Below are 16,976 nucleotides of genomic sequence, written 5' to 3' on the forward strand. Positions count from 1 at the left end.
AACTACTTTAGTTGAACTGATCTTTACCATGCAATCAAAATTTACATGACATAGCCTTTTATGCCATAGCCAACTCTCATCAATTTGTGAAATCAAACATGTCTTCTCACTGGAATTCAAATGAAATATATTACCTTTTGTATGAGTATCGGTTGCAATCTCCAATCTAGATCTATTAATGATTTTTCATTTTTCATCCTTGAATTGTAGTTGAAATCCCTTATCCACCAATTTTCCTACACTCAAAAGACTGTGCCATAAACCTTCAACGTAATAAACATTATCAGTATTGTGCTTACCATCTAATGATATAGTTCCTTTTCCTTTGATCATACATGCTTGTCATCTCCAAATCTAACCAAACCACCATCAAATTATTGCAAAGATAGAAACTTCCTTTTGTCTCCAGTCATCTGATGTGAACATCCACTATCAATTACCCATTCATCCTTATCTTCAAATTTAGCAGCAAGAGCCTTTTCTTTAGGTACATTCTCTTCTAGTGTTGGAACATATTCCTTGATAGCAAAGAACACCCATTCCTTTCCATTGCCAAAACCACTAGCAGAGTCTGGTGTCAGTTCATCATCAGAATCAATCACACCTTCCTCATTCACAATGTAGCATGATTTATCTCTATTTTTCATGTACTTATATTGTTTAGATATCCAGGGTTAGGCTTAAAAGATCTTCTAGCTCTTTCTTCAAATCTTGAATTCCTTTCAGAACATCTAGATGCAAAATGACCTATCTTGTTGCATGAAAAACATTTAAAAGGTGATTTTCCTTCATACTTACTTCCTATCAGTCCTTTAGGTACTCTTCTAGAGAATAGGGCTTCAAGTTGCTCAAATTCTTCATATTATTTTTTCATATCATCCAATTCCTTTGCATACAAAGCTTTCCAATCTTTCTTGCCGATTGATGATGTAGATGTATGAAAAGAAGGTTCAGACTTCACAACTCCAAAAGGTCCAAATTCTTCAAGCTCAAAAGCAGATAATTTCCCAACCAAGGTATCTCTATTGACAAATGTATTATCCATTGTTCTCAATTTATTAATTCTAGTAGCCTTCATCTTACAAGTCGGTGGCAAAGCTCTCAGAAATTTAGAAACTATTTCATCTTCACTCGGAGATCCATGACAACATTGAATTCCCATAACAATTTCATTTACCCTTTCCATGAATGTAGTAATCCTTTCATCTTATTCCATCTTCAAGTTTGCATATCTCACCAAGTAACCATCAAGTTTAGTAATCTTAATAGTAGGGTCACCTTCATTAAGAGTCTCCAACTTGTCCCATATAGCCTTTGATGTTGATTTGTCAGTTAATCCCATTATTTGCTGATCAGAAAGTGTACACAAGAGGGATTCTCTAGCTCTACAATCATTCTCAAGCTCCTTATCTAGGTTTGTTGGAGGAGGATTGCTAGATGCTAGATTAAAAGGAGTAACTCCATTCTCTATGATTTTCCAAATTTCCTTATTGAGACATCTCAGATGAGTCTCCATTTGAATCTTCCATACTCTATAATTTGTTCCATTAAGCCTAGGAATTTCTCTCTGAAAGATAGCAGCAGATGAACTAGATGGACTTGAACTGTTAGTTTCCATAGGATCTTCCTCAAGTGGTTAAGCTTTTGTAGAGAGGGCCAGAGATCTAATACCAATTTTTAGACAATTCAAATAACTGGAAGACAACTGAGAGGGGGGGTGGGTGAATCAGTTGTCACTAGATTACCAGAACCTTCAAAAATTAAAACTTTAATACCAAAACCTAAAAGATCAATATCAGAATGCATAAACCAATTACCAAAATAGAAGATAAACCAATTAAGCATAAGCAACAATTATTGAATAAATACCATCCACATGACACCAAGATTTGTACATTGAAAACATGGTAAAGGGAAAAACCATAGTGGGAAGCCTACCCACAATCAGATAATACTTCTACAGTAAGTATGTGATTACAATAAGAGGGGCCTACACTTGTAGGAAGGCCAACAACCTAGAGAACACTACTCATTATTAAAGGAGTCTCACTAACTACATAAAAATCCAGAATACAATCTAGAAGAATGAATGAATTGCAATGATAACATCTCCTATGCCCGAGTACAGTTCTGGTGAAGCTCAATACCTGAGGACTTAATCCTCTTACATAAACCCAACTTGATCACCAATGATCGACCAAATCCTCTGCATGAATGATTATTACATTATTTTCTCATTACATCCTTTCCTTATCCTTACATATGATCTACAATGAGACCTTACATCATACATATACAAACCCTCGACCACAAACAATAAGGTCGACCACTAGACAATAAAGCAATTACACAATTACAAAACATGTCGGTCTGAGACCAAACAAATAATATCCAACCCATAAGATATCCCAGAAACACATCGAGAAGATCAAACAACACGTTACATTATGTCGGTCCATAACCTAGATAAATCGAATGGGTCTGGTACCAAATGCAATGATTCCAATCAACCAAGTCTCAAACATGATCATCATTAGCATCCTGAAACTCTACTAGAAGATGCACTAACACTACTTATGCATAACATCAAAGATCTTCAATAAATCACCGCTGGTGAAACCCTCACCGGATCAACAAACCAAGCTTGCCAGTATACAGGATAGCATCTGATCACCAAATCAAAACCAACTAACTAAACATGAATCTGAGTAGCAGATTTAAGCCAATTCCATAATTCAAAACATACCATAGCATACCAGATCATCATGATCTAATCCAATGAGAAACCAAACAACCTACCAGGACTAGAAGGATATCAGTAAAGTAATCAAAATAGCTAATGTTGACATCAATGACAAAGCATCAATGCAAAACATAATCAATTCCTCCAAATGGCCAACAAGAAGAAAATATCCCATTAAATTTTACCACATTATTAAATTACCTAGTTACTAGAGAAGCCAAAATGTAACAAGAAACATAGCATTTAGCCATTTCCTTAGGGGCATATAGTCTATCCTTTTATGTTTAAATGTGATTGTAACTCACAAACTTTAAACTATTTTTTATTTTCTATCTTAGTCATTGTTTAAATTGGTTAATTTATAGCACTTTGGGCTTGAATATAATAATTGAGACTCAATTTTGACAATTCTTAATTATTTGGAATGCTTTAACATTCATTATTATGTTCTAGATGAAAATTAACATCAATGAGATATATCTTAGAGAATATTTGTTTTTAGTATATATTAAATTTTGTATATAAGAGCTTATATTTAAGTATCCATAAAACATATAATTTGATATTTGGTGATTTGTTTGATTGTATGCACAAATAAAATTATAATATGATCAAAACTTGCATAGATTTTAAGGTCCTATCCAAATGAGGTTTCAATTCCATTCATTATTTTAGTGTGAATCATAGCTATTGAAGTATATTCTTTAGGTGGATCAACAATACTATTTGATATATATCCTTTAGTCAATAAAAAGTGTCATTAGACCAATGAGGAATTCAATATCTTTAGGAACATCACGAGAGAAGTTTTTATTTGAGAGATCAAGACATCGAACCAATGTCAAAAATCTTTTATATTCTGAATTTTTCCCTTTGTTGGTTATTTATATTCAATCCAAATCAGGTACTAAGCTTGAATTTGAGTATTGTAGGACTTTTGCACTTTGTGTTTAATTTTTCATTTCTCTCGAATTTCTTAAGCTACTCAGGATAGCTCTAGAGAAATTGTTATTTGACAATATCAAAACTTGAATATTTTCTAATTTTGTTATCTCTAGTGGTATTCCACCTTTGAACTTATTAGATCTCAATACGAAAATATGGAGACTAGTCAACTTTCCTATCTACTTTGATATGTGTCTCTTCATACTATTTTACCCCAAATATAAAATCTCCAAAGAGGTATTATTTTCAAGTGGTGATGGAGTTGATCCTTTTAGTTTGTTACCTCCTAATTTCAATGTTTGAAGACAAACCTTGCTCCTAATTTCACCTTCCAAATTATTGTTTTCTATATTTAACACCCTCAATGTTGATGAGCAATTCCCAAAACTTGCAAAAATATTACTTGTGAGCTTGTTATTTGACACATCCAATCCAAGATATTTCCTTCACAAGTGGATAGGCAACACTAAGATTATTATTTGCAAGTGATAAATAATAGAGTTGACTCTAGCAATAGTTGTCCATGTTTGCTGAAATAATGACATCAAATGATTCTTAGACATGTCCAAGAATATCACATCAAGATAAGGTACAAAAAAATTCCCTTGTAACTTATATATGGGTAAGTCTACATTTTCATAGCCATTATAAAAGTGTTTAAATCTATTTCAATAATTAATAAATTAATAATTTAATTTTAAAAAATGTTATTATATCTAATTCACATTGTTTAGTAGCACATTTATTATTAACTATAAATCAATTTACAAGTAAAATAAATGTATTAATTTGAGTATTTTGTAATTATTTATATGCATTATATTATTTATTTTATTACTATAAAAATTAATCAAATTAAATATTTTTTATTAGTTTGTGTAAAATTATTAAAAATAAAATAATCTCTTAATTAAAAATAAAGTATTTGTTTTCCATGTCCATTCATTTAATAATTTAGATATCATTCAAAAATTATATCTATATCGTTTTAGAATTAACAATTGTGCTCCACTCTCAAGCATCTTTAAAATTAATTTGTAAAATATTACATGTTTACATGGTCCAAAACTTAGGATTAATTAAATTTTGGAAAATCTTTGAATAGTATAAATACAAATAAACATGACTCTAATTGATAGACCAACACTGGGGTAAATAAATAAAATCAATTAATCACTAGATTCAGCTTGGTCTACTTGTCAATCCGGATGTAAATTTATGAAAGGTGTCACGATTGTATGCCACAAAGGGGTGAAAGTCATGAGATGAGTGTTAGGTCCCGGATACAACTGAGAAGCGGCCGGGGGGGGGGGGGGGGGTGAATCAATTGTATAATAAATTTAAACCAAAAACATATTAACCAACTTAATGTTTAATACCAGTAAACCAGTTAAGTATGCCGGTAGATAGTGTTAATAGTAAATTGCTATAACTATAATACTTAATGCATGAAACATAAACATAAACTCATCCACAACTCATGACACCAATATCTATATGTGGAAACTCTATAATGGGAAAAACCACGGTGGGAAACCTTACCCACAATCAGATGATACTACTACAGATAGTAAGTGTACAAAGAGGGGTCTGCACATGCAGAAAGGCCAATAGCCTAGAGCTCACTGCTCAATCACAAATGGGAGTCACACTGACTACAGTTGGATGGTTAAATCCAATAAGAATGTACTGCTCAAAATAGCATCTTCATATGCTGGATTCAGTACCGGTGTAATGCTGATATGCTTCTACAAAAACCTAACTTCACCTTCAAATGATGTCTTCGTGTATGCCTCTACTTGATCTCGCATATACCTTCACTTAATTCTTTTTCGCATTCCACACTTGATCTTACAAATAAGATCTTACATTTATACCATACCCTAAGACCAATTTTAGTAGGTCGGCTCTACAAGATATTACAATAAAACATTTTACAAAAAATATAATATCCGATACAATAACCGATTAAACATGTCGGCTTAATGCATTTACAACAATAATAAATCATCTCCATAGCATGCCATGCTGATCTGGAAAAGATAAACCTGTCGGTGTAGCCCTAGATAACCTGGACCTATTTGCCGGTAAAAGCAAATATACAAATATGAATATACCAATGATTATTTCTTCAAAATAAAGTGTCCACATGATGTCTTCAATATTACCATGTGTCTTCCATGTCATTCCAGGTACCGATGAACATTATATCCTGCTGGTTAACCATATACCAGTAATTGTTGCACAAATTACTGCTTGCCGGTGAATGTTGCTGGATCTCCAAAGTAGGTGTATTCAGTAGGTGTTGACATCAATGACAAAACCATACCAAAATACCAACAATCTCCCCCTTTGGCATTGATGCCAACACGAGATGGAAAAACTATCAAAGTGCCAAAACAAAAATGCCAAATACAAAAACCAACAATCTTCATTTCTCCCCTTGGGAGTAACAATACCAATTTCTCATACCAATTTTCTTTAAATGTGTTTTTAAAAATCTCTCCCTTAAAATCTCTTTTTCTTACCAAAAAGATAATGTGTTTTTCCATAGATAGCTCTCCCCCTTTGACATCAAATGCCAAAGTCACAAAAGGTCAAGTTCATACAAAATACCAACCAATTCAATATACCAACTACTCCCCCTGAGAAGTAGCTTCCTCATCAAATACCGGGATAAAAGATTTGTCCATTTAATTATGCCAGTTGATGACAATCATCAACTGTCTAAGTCTCTACCGGTGGTGGTATGACTCCAAGCTGATCTCTGAGATACTCAAAAGTCTCCTTAGGCAAAGGTTTTATGAAAATATCTCAAGTTGTTCTTTAGTATTCACATAAACCAGTTTTATCTCTTTTTCTTCAACTTTTTCCCTTAGAAAATTCAGTTTGATAGAAACATGTTTTATTTTAGAATGTAATACTAGATTTTTAGATATATCAATTGCTGTAGTGTTATCACAGTATATAGTAGTAGGCTCCTTGCATTTTACCTTTATGTCTTTCAACATTTGCTTAAGCCAAAGTACCTATGTATAGTTTGTTGCTGCTGTAACATATTCTAAATCTGCTGTTGATAAAGATGTACAACTCTGTTTCTTACTCAACCAAGAAACTAATCTCTTTCCAAGAAAGAATGCTCCTCTAGTGGTGCTTTTTCTATCATCCACATCTCCTGCCCAATTTGCATCTGTATATGCACATAGATCAAAAATTTTATCTTTAGGATACCATAATCCAAGATTTGTTGTGCCTTGTAAGTACCAAAAAATCCTTTTCACTGCTGATTCATGATTTTCCCTAGGATTACTCTGAAATCTAGAAACTATACATACTGCATTCATAATATCAGGTCTGGTTTGTGTCAAATATAGTAAACCTCCTATCATAGATTTGTATCTAGTTGGATTAATAGGTGTAGATTCATCCCTTTGAGATAATTTATCATTTGTAGTCATAGGTGTGCTTACCAGTTTAGAGTTCTCCATCCCAAATTTCTTAAGTAGTTCTTTCAAGTACTTAGATTGACTCAAAAATATTCCTTTATCAGTCTGTAAAATCTGCAATCCTAAAAAGAATTTTATTTCTCCAATCATAGACATTTCAAGAGAAAATTCTTTACATAATCCATCTTCCGCTCCAAAGATTATATCATCAACAAATACTTCAATAATCAAGAGGTCATCATTAGTTACTTTGTAATATAAATTGCTATCTGCATTTCCTTTAGTAAAACCAATCTTTAAAAGATACTTATCCAATCTTGCATACCAAGCTCTTGGGGCTTGTTTTAATCCATACAGAGCTTTTCTTAACATGCAAACCATATCATTGTCATCTGTCAAAGAAAATCCATCAGGTTGTTCAATATAAACTTCCTCTTCAAGATCTCCATTCAAAAATGCACATTTAATATCCATTTGATAAACTTTGTAATCCTTGTGAGCTGCAAAGGCCAAGAATAATCTAACTGCCTCAATTCTGGCTACCAATGCAAAGGTTTCATTGTAATCAACTCCTTCTTTCTAAGAATATCCCTTACACACTAGTCTTTCTTTATTTGTAACAACCTTACCATCTTCATTAAGTTTGTTTCTAAATACCCATTTGGTTCCAATTACATTTTTATCTTTAGGCCGGGGAACTAATGTCCAAGTATTATTTTTCTCAATTTGTCCTAATTCTTCTTCCATAGCTTTAATCCAAAATTTATCTTCACATGCCTCATTGATAGATAATGGTTCAATTTGAGAAATAAGACATGCCTCTTCATTTGTCAATCTTCCTCTTGTCATAACTCCTTTAAATTTGTTTCCAATTATCTGATCTTCAGAATGATTCAGTCTTACATACCTGGGTATCTTAGTTTGTTGTTGTTCTTCAATTACTGTGGAATCCTTTGATGATACCGGGGTAACTGGATCTTCATTTTGTACCGGTGGGTTTAGTGTAGGTTCATTTGTCACAACTTTTGTTGCTGGTTCAAAGTCTATATACCTTGAAGTTCCTCTGAATTGTTCATCAATCTTTACATTTGTACTCTCAATAATTTTCTGCAATCTTTTATTAAAACATCTATATGCCTTGCTCGTAGATGAATAACCAAGAAATATTCCTTCATCACTTCTAGGATCAAATTTGCCAATATACTCATCTCTTCTAATATAACATTTACTTCCAAAAATTTTGAAATACTTAAGAGTAGGAATATTACCAAACCATAGTTCATGAGGGGTCTTACTGGTTTCACCTTTGATGTGAACTTTGTTGAATGTATAGACAGCAGTTCTTACTACCTCTCTCCAATACACGTGGTAGATTTGCTTCTGATAACATACTTCTTGCTGCATCCAAGATAGTTTTGTTTTTCCTTTCAACAACTCCATTCTACTATGGTGTCTGAGGTGCTGATAACTATCTTTTGATTCCATTCACTTCACAGAATGTATTAAAATCTTTAGATGTGAATTCTCCTCCTTGATCTGATCTTAAACTTTTGATTTTCTTACTAGTTTCATTTTCAACCATTGCTTTGAATAGTTTGAACTTCCAAAGTGCTTCTGATTTTTCTTTGAGAAAAGTAACCCAACACATTCTAGAATAATCATCAATAATTAGCATGAAATATCTATCACCTTGTAAGCTTTTAGTTCTAGCTGGGCCGCATAAATCAGTGTGAATTAAATCAAGAGCATTATTGGATTTTTCTAAAATACTTTTGAAACTAGCTCTAACTTTTTTTCCAAATTGACATTCCTTGCAAATTGTATTCTGAGGTTTCACAATTTTAGGTAGATCTCTAATTGCCTTAGAAGTACTAATTTTTACCATGCAATCAAAATTTACATGACATAGTCTTTTATGCTATAACCAACTTTCATCTATATGTGCAATTAAGCATGCCTTTTCACTGTTATTCAAATGAAAGATATTACCTCTAGTCTGATTACTGGTTGCAATTTCCAAACCAGTTCTATTCATGATTTTGCATTTTCCATTTTTAAATTGTAATTGAAAACCCTTCTCAACTAATTGACCAACACTTAGAAGATTATGTTTTAATCCTTCAACATAGTAGACATTGTCAGTGTTATGTTTACCATCAAGAGATATTGAACCCTTACCTTTGATTGAACAGGCTTTGTCATCTCCAAATCTTACTAAACCTCCATTCTATTCTTGAAAGTTCAAGAATTTACCTTTGTCTCCAGTCATGTGATGTGAGAATCCTAAGTCAATAATCCATTCATCCTTTGATTCAACTTTAGCTGCTAGGGCTTTTTCTACCGGTTGAGCAATAGGTGCTAGTTGATCTTTTGTTATAGCAACAAAAACCCATCCATTGTCTGTTGGATCCTCATCAGAATCATCAGTCACACCTTCATCCACAATGTAACAAGATTTATCTTTGTTCTTCTTAAATCTGTATCTCTGATATTCAGGATTAGGCTTGTATATTATTCTAGCTTCTTCTCTTAGTCTAGCATGTCTATCAGGGCATCTTGAAGCCATATGACCAATCTTATTGCAATTAAAACATTTAAAGGGTGCTTTACATTCATACTTACTTCCAATTGGACCTTTTGGCATTTTCCTTGCAAATAGTGCTTCAAGTTCTTCAAGCTCTTCATTCTCCTTTCTAGTTTCTTCAAGTTCTTTTGCATAAAAGGCTCTCCAGTTTGACTTGTCAAATGATGGAGTAGATGATGTTGATGCTTTAAAGGCCAAATAAGTCTTTATAGTAGCAACAAGACCAAATTCCTCAATTTCAAAAGCTGAAAGTTTTCCAATCAATGTATCCCTAGTTATTGATGCATTAGGCATTGTTCTCAACTCATTTATAGCAGTAACCTTCATTTTATATGCCGGTGGCAAACCTCTTAAGATTTTTGAAACAATTTCATCCTCACTCAAGGTTCCTCCACAACATTTGATACCTAAAATAATTTCATTTACTCTTTCCATAAAAGTAGAAATCCTTTCATCTTCTTCCATTTTCAGATGTTCATACCTGACTCAGAAGTTTTACAATTTTGACTGTGGAATCTCCTTCATTCAGTGTTTCCAAATGATCCCAAATAGCTTTAGTAGTAGACCTATCAGATAATCCCATGATTTGTTGATCTGGTAATGCGCTCAAGAGTGCTTCTCTTGCTTTGCAATCATTTTCTTCATCTTTGGCTAAGGTAGTTGGAGCAGTCTGACCAGCTACAACAGTAGTATAACCATTCTTAGTAACTTCCCAAATGTCTTTACTGATGCAATTCAGATGTGTCTCCATTCTGATCTTCCATATCCCATAGTTGGTTCCATCAAGTTTAGGACTGTCCTTCCTGAAATAATTAGTATTCATTGGATCTCCTCAAGTTGCTAAACTTCTACAAAAGAGGACTAATCTCTGATACCAATTTTTAGGTCCCGGATACAACTGAGAGGAGGGGGGTGAATCAGTTGTATAATAAATTTAAACCAAAAACTTATTAACCAACTTAATGTTTAATACCGGTAAACTAGTTAAGTATGCCGGTAGATAGTGTTAACAGTAAATTCCTATATTGGTAATATTTAATATATGAAACATAAACATAAACTCATCCACAACTCATGACACCAATATTTGTACATGGAAACCCTGTAAGGGGAAAAGCCATAGTGGGAAACCTTACCCACAATCAGATGATACTACTATAGATAGTAAGTGTACAAAGAGGGGTCTGCACATGTAGAAAGGCCAATAGCCTAGAGCTCACTGCTCAATCACAAATGGGAGTCACACTGACTACAGTTGGATGGTTAAATCCAATAAGAATGTACTGCTCAAAATAGCATCTTCATATGTTGGATTCAGTACCAGTGTAATGCTGATATGCTTCTACAAAAACCTAACTTCACCTTCAAATGATGTCTTCATGTATGCCTCTGCTTGATCTTGCATATACCTTCACTTAATTCTTTTTCACATTCCACACTTGATCTTACAAATAAGATATTACATTTATACCATACCCTAAGACCAATTTTAGTAGGTCGGCTCTACAAGATATTACAATAAAACATTTTACAAATAATATAATATCTGATACAATAATTGATTAAACATGTCGGCTTAATGCATTTACAACAATAGTAAATCATCTCCATAGCATGCCATGCTGATCTGGAAAAGATAAACCTGCCGGTGTAACCCTAGATAACCTGGACCTATTTGCCGGTAAAAGCAAATATACAAATATGAATATACCAATGATTATTTCTTCAAAATAAAGTGTCCACATGATGTCTTTGATATTACCAAGTGTCTTCCATGTCATTCTAGGTACCGGTGAACATTATATCCAACCGGTTAACCATATACCAGTAACTGTTGCACAGATTACTACTTGCCAGTGAATGTTGTTGGATCTCCAAAGTAGGTGTATTCAGTAGGTGTTGACATCAATGACAAAACCATACCAAAATACCAACAATGAGTGGTTATGAATGCATCTATAAAGATAAACTTACAACAAATAAAATTAACGCCAGTGACAAGAACTATCACTTCCTAGTGACAAGATCTCCAACAATATATGATGAGTACAACAACTAATGATGATTACAAAATTTAAACAAATATCAAACCACACTTGCAAATAACATCAATTAAAAATAAACACACTATTAAACTATAGAGTCACCAAATGTCCCAAGAAGTGGGCCCTACCTCCTTAGTCTGTTGGATGATGAAACACAAGATTTTATACATCAGAATGAACATGCAAACATTGATTTTATTTTATCAGAAAATAATCTAGCAACAATACAAAATTTTGGCACAAAGTTTGAGTACAATATTCTGCCTTCATTTCTTTTTGCTGACTATATATAGAGAGGTCAGACCATAACAAATAATAACAAGAAGAATTAAATAGCATAGGTTTATTTTGGCCTGTGGCCAATAGACTACAATTTCAAAGGCTTACATGTAGCCTTGACTACAAATCACAAGTTAAAAACGGTATTGTTATAACAACAGATGTGAATATATTTTTTTCTTCACATGATAAATCTATTATCATAGATCCACACTAAAAATATAGTGTTGATCTGGAAATATGGGCAAAACAATAGCAGAAGATGGCACCAACTATAGCCACCCAAATTCGGTGTAGGACCTTGGCACTAGTCATAAACTATTTTGTTGTAATTAGTAGACAAAAATAAGAAACTTTAGGATTTTGGTTCTCTCCTCAACAACGAGCAAGTACATATACAGCATGAGTTCTTATGATTATTTAAATCTCATGGATAGCTAGTAGAAACACCACCTTGGAAACTAACTGTTGGAATCAATGAACACTAAGAGGGGGGGGGGTGAATCAGTGTTCTACAATTTTTAACTTTGCTAGCTTGATCCTTAAATCACTTAATGCATAGGAGGAAAACTAAAGTGCAAAAACACAAATAAAATATCAACAACATCATAACACCAAGATTTTTATGTGGAAACCCAGTTAAGGGAAAAACTACGGTGGGATTCAAACCCACAATATTATTATACTCTTTTAGAAGTATAAAAAATTACATAAGAGGAATGCACATGCATTCAGGCACACTGCCTAGAGCTCACTACTCAAATTACAAATAAGGGCTACTACCCCAGAAGGCTCACAGTCTTACAAATGTTTGTAAGAGATTAAAATGAGATTTGAACTATGAGATAGCATCAACAAATGCCTGAGTATAGTTCCAATTAAGTACAAAACACATATCTTACTTAGTTTTGCAACTCTGTTATATTCTGATAATCAACACTATACCGTGGCACTAATATTCATCATGTGCACATGAAATTGCGAATAATCGCTCATACACACTTAGCACATAACCACCAATCTACCAAATCATCAAAATAATTGATCTTATATGTTTGCATCACCAAATTAGGTCTCCATCATGGCGGCTTCAAGAATAATAAGGAAATGATGAAACATGTAAATAAGTTAGCTCAAATCTATTTCCAATGCATATGTGGACCAAAACAAAATATCCACATGCTTCCCACATGATGGCTCATCATCCTTGAATACACAAACAAACACCAAAATCAATCTGCAAGATCCATAAATAGAATCTCCACACATTACCATTGATATACACTATCCTTACCAAAAACCATGATTACCAGATCTTATATCTTGCAAAAAAAATATCATCGTAGGCTACAATCCTAGAATAAGGTAAATTACATCTCCACAATTGAAGCAGTCACTGGTGAGGAGGGACCTCAAGGAGATCAGTCCAAACCAGTTAGCAAGAGTAAACATAATGGAAACACATAGATATGATGGAGGGAATGCAAAACATATAGTTTTATTGCATGAAATTTGATTACATCCAACTGGTAACAACTGGATTACAACATACCGACACACATGCCTGGTAGAATAGGTCACACCGGGACCTTGAATCGAAAGATCTATCTTCTAGGCACAATCTATCTTTGATTGATCCTAATTGATATTCTATTTATTCTAATTAATTTCATTCTAAAGCATGATTAAAAATATATATATTTATATCAATCCAAAGGATCCGATCAGCCCAAAAGGATCAAAACCCAAAGAACAAGACCTAACGTGCAAAATGAACAAGGTTGGCCTCCGCCAAGAGATTCCTCCAGAAAATCCAAAGGATGAAATATAGAAGGTCGGCCACATGCCAAGAAACATTGAGATCGACGCTCAAGGCTCCACAAGCTTCAGAATGGGTTCCAATAGATCACCAAAATAGGAATCAGGCAACTGGTAACAAAGGAACAACCGATAACAAGAAACTATCATGGAAACCAGTAGCAATATCTTGTTGGAAAGTGATCCAAATGAGATGCAGTTTGAAAGCAAGAAAGATCATCAAGTCTTCAAGTAGAATCCAACTCCATAGGATTTGGTGAGCCAAAACCAAGATACACATAAAGGAAAACTAAAACTGCAAACAAAACAAAAAGGAAATGTTTTTGGTTGATTCAAGATTGTTGTGAATTGGGGATGCTCCTACATTAGACATCTAAGGTTAATGAAAAAGTGAGCCTCTCACTTTACTGGGGTCAAAGTGAAACCAAGATGGTCTACCTCTGCTTGAGAAATCCAAGATGAATCTTCAAGTGGTCTGCTCTTCCACTTCACAAGATATTCTTTGTACTGACTGCTTCGAGTACTACACCTAATCCTACTGTCCAAAATCTCTTCAATTTGATTTGGTTCCTTCCGGGGCAATTGTTTCTGCAAGTATGCAACACTGTCCTTATTGAATTCTGGTTCATGGTACTCATGAAGATCTGCAATGTTAAATATAGGTGAAATACTTAGACTATCCAGTATCTCCACTTCATATGCATTTCTAGAACTAAACTTTCTCAAAATCTTACAGGATCCAAACTTCTTCATCTGCAACTTACTATAAGTTCCAAATGGGAATCTCTATTTTCTCAAGTATACCATCACTTCATCACCAACTTCAAATTCCTTATGTCTCCTCTTCTCATCTAACTTCTCCTTATATTTGTTGTTCATGTCTTCCAAATGTTGTTTAACCTGAATATGCAATGTTGCCATGTGATTTGCAAAATCTTCTGCTTCTGAACTCTTTCAGTCTTCACTGCCAATGTCTCTCAATTCTACTATTCCTCTAGGATGCACTTTGGTAACAATCTCGAAAGGTGTTTTTCAGGTACTTCTATTCACTGAATTGTTATAAGAAAACTCTTCTTGTGCAAGGATCAAATTGCAACTTCTAGTTTTATTTCCCACTAAACATTTCAACAAGTTTCCCAAACTCGAGTTAACTACTTCTGTCTATCCATCAGTCCGTGGATGAAAAGTAGAATTGAACTTCAAATCTGTCTTCATTTTCTTCCGAAGTGTTCTCCAAAACTAGCCAACAAACTTAGTGTCTCTGTCTGAAACTATTCTCTTAGGTAATCCATGCAATCTCACCACTTCCTTGAAAAATAGGTCCGCTACATGCAATGCATCTGATGTCTTCTTACAAGGTATGAAATGAGCCATCTTCAAAAATCTATCCACTACCACAAATATTTAGAATCATTTTGTCTCGGTGTCTTAGGCAATCCAAGTACAAAATCCATGCTTATATCCTCCCAAAGTCTTACCGGTACTGTCAAAGGTTTATACAATCCAACACTTTGACTACTACCTTTTGCAACTTGACAAACTCTAAAACTCTGCACATATCTCTTAACATGCTTATTAATCTGGGGCCAAAAGTACTTCTCACTCACCAATGCAATTGTTTTGTCAATGCCAAAATATCCAGCTAAACCTCCACTATGCTTCTCTTTTATCAGGTTCTCTCTCATGAATTTCTTAGATATGCATAACTCAACTCCTTTAAATAACATCCCATCCTGAATAAAATAATCCAACCATTTTCTCTTATCAACAATAGCCAGTTCTCTACATGCTTTACAAGGTTATGCAAAATCTGGATCTTCATCATAAAAGGTCTTCAAATCTTCAAAACCTAATACTGTTACTCTCATTTCTATCAGCAAATTTCTTCTCCTACTCAATGCATCAGCAACTTTGTTAGATTTACCACTTTTATGCTTCAACACAAAGGTGTAACTCTGCAAGAATTCTACCCATCTCATATGTCTCTAGTTCAACTTACTCTGACTATTCAAATACTACAAAGCTTGATGATTTGTATGCAATACAAACTCCTTAGGCAAAAAGTAGTGTCTCCTTTTCTTCAAGGCTTGAACTATGGCATAAAAAATCCTAATCATACACTAAATATCTCCTCTGGGCATTATTCAATTTCTTACTGAAATATGCTACTGCTCTCCCTTCTTGACTCAAAACTACTCCTATTGTTGTTCCACTTGCATCACAATCCACTTGGAATACTTTATTGAAATCCGGTAAAGCTAACACAGACTGCTCAGTCACTTTCTGCTTCAACAATTCAAAACTTTTGTTTGCTCCAGTGGTCCACTTGAATTCCTTCTGATCTCCTCTCATGGTCTCAATCATAGGGTTACAAACTGAACTGAAATTCTCGATAAACTTCCAGTAAAAACTAACCAATCCAGGAAATGATCTTAACTCTCCAATGCTTTCTAGTGTAGGCCACTCAAAAATGGCTTTCACTTTCTCAAGGTCCATCTTCAAACCATCCTCAGATATCACAAAGCCCAAATAGACTAACTCATCCTTCATGAAAGTGCACTTCTTGATATTGATCAACAAATTTTCTTCTCTCAACCTTTGTAAAACTTATATTAACTGCAACAAATGCTCCTCTTTTGTTCTACTAAAAATTAGAATATCATCCAAATACACAATAAAAAACTTACCCAAGAATTTCTTTAATGCCTCATTCATTAGCCTCATGAAAGTACTTGGTGTGTTAGTCAATCCAAAAGGCATCACCAACCATTCATATAGTCATTCATTTGTCTTAAATGTTGTCTTCCACTCATCACCTTCTCTGATTCTGATCTGATGATATCCACTCTTCAAATCTATCTTTGTAAAGTATTTTTCTCCACTCAAACAATCCATTATGTCATCCATCCTAGGCAAAGGAAACCGTTATTTCACTGTGATCTTTTTTATTGTTCTTGAATCGATATGCATCCTCCATTCTCCATTCTTCTTAGGTGATAATACTACTGATACTGTACAAGGGCTCAGACTCTCCCTGATCAAACCTTTTCTCAACAGCTCCTGCATTTGTTTAGTCAGTTCTTCATTCTCTATTGGTGTCAACCGGTGTGTAGCTT

The sequence above is a fragment of the Cryptomeria japonica genome, chromosome 3, assembly GCF_030272615.1.
Source record: "Cryptomeria japonica chromosome 3, Sugi_1.0, whole genome shotgun sequence".
Classification (NCBI taxonomy): Eukaryota; Viridiplantae; Streptophyta; class Pinopsida; order Cupressales; family Cupressaceae; genus Cryptomeria; species Cryptomeria japonica.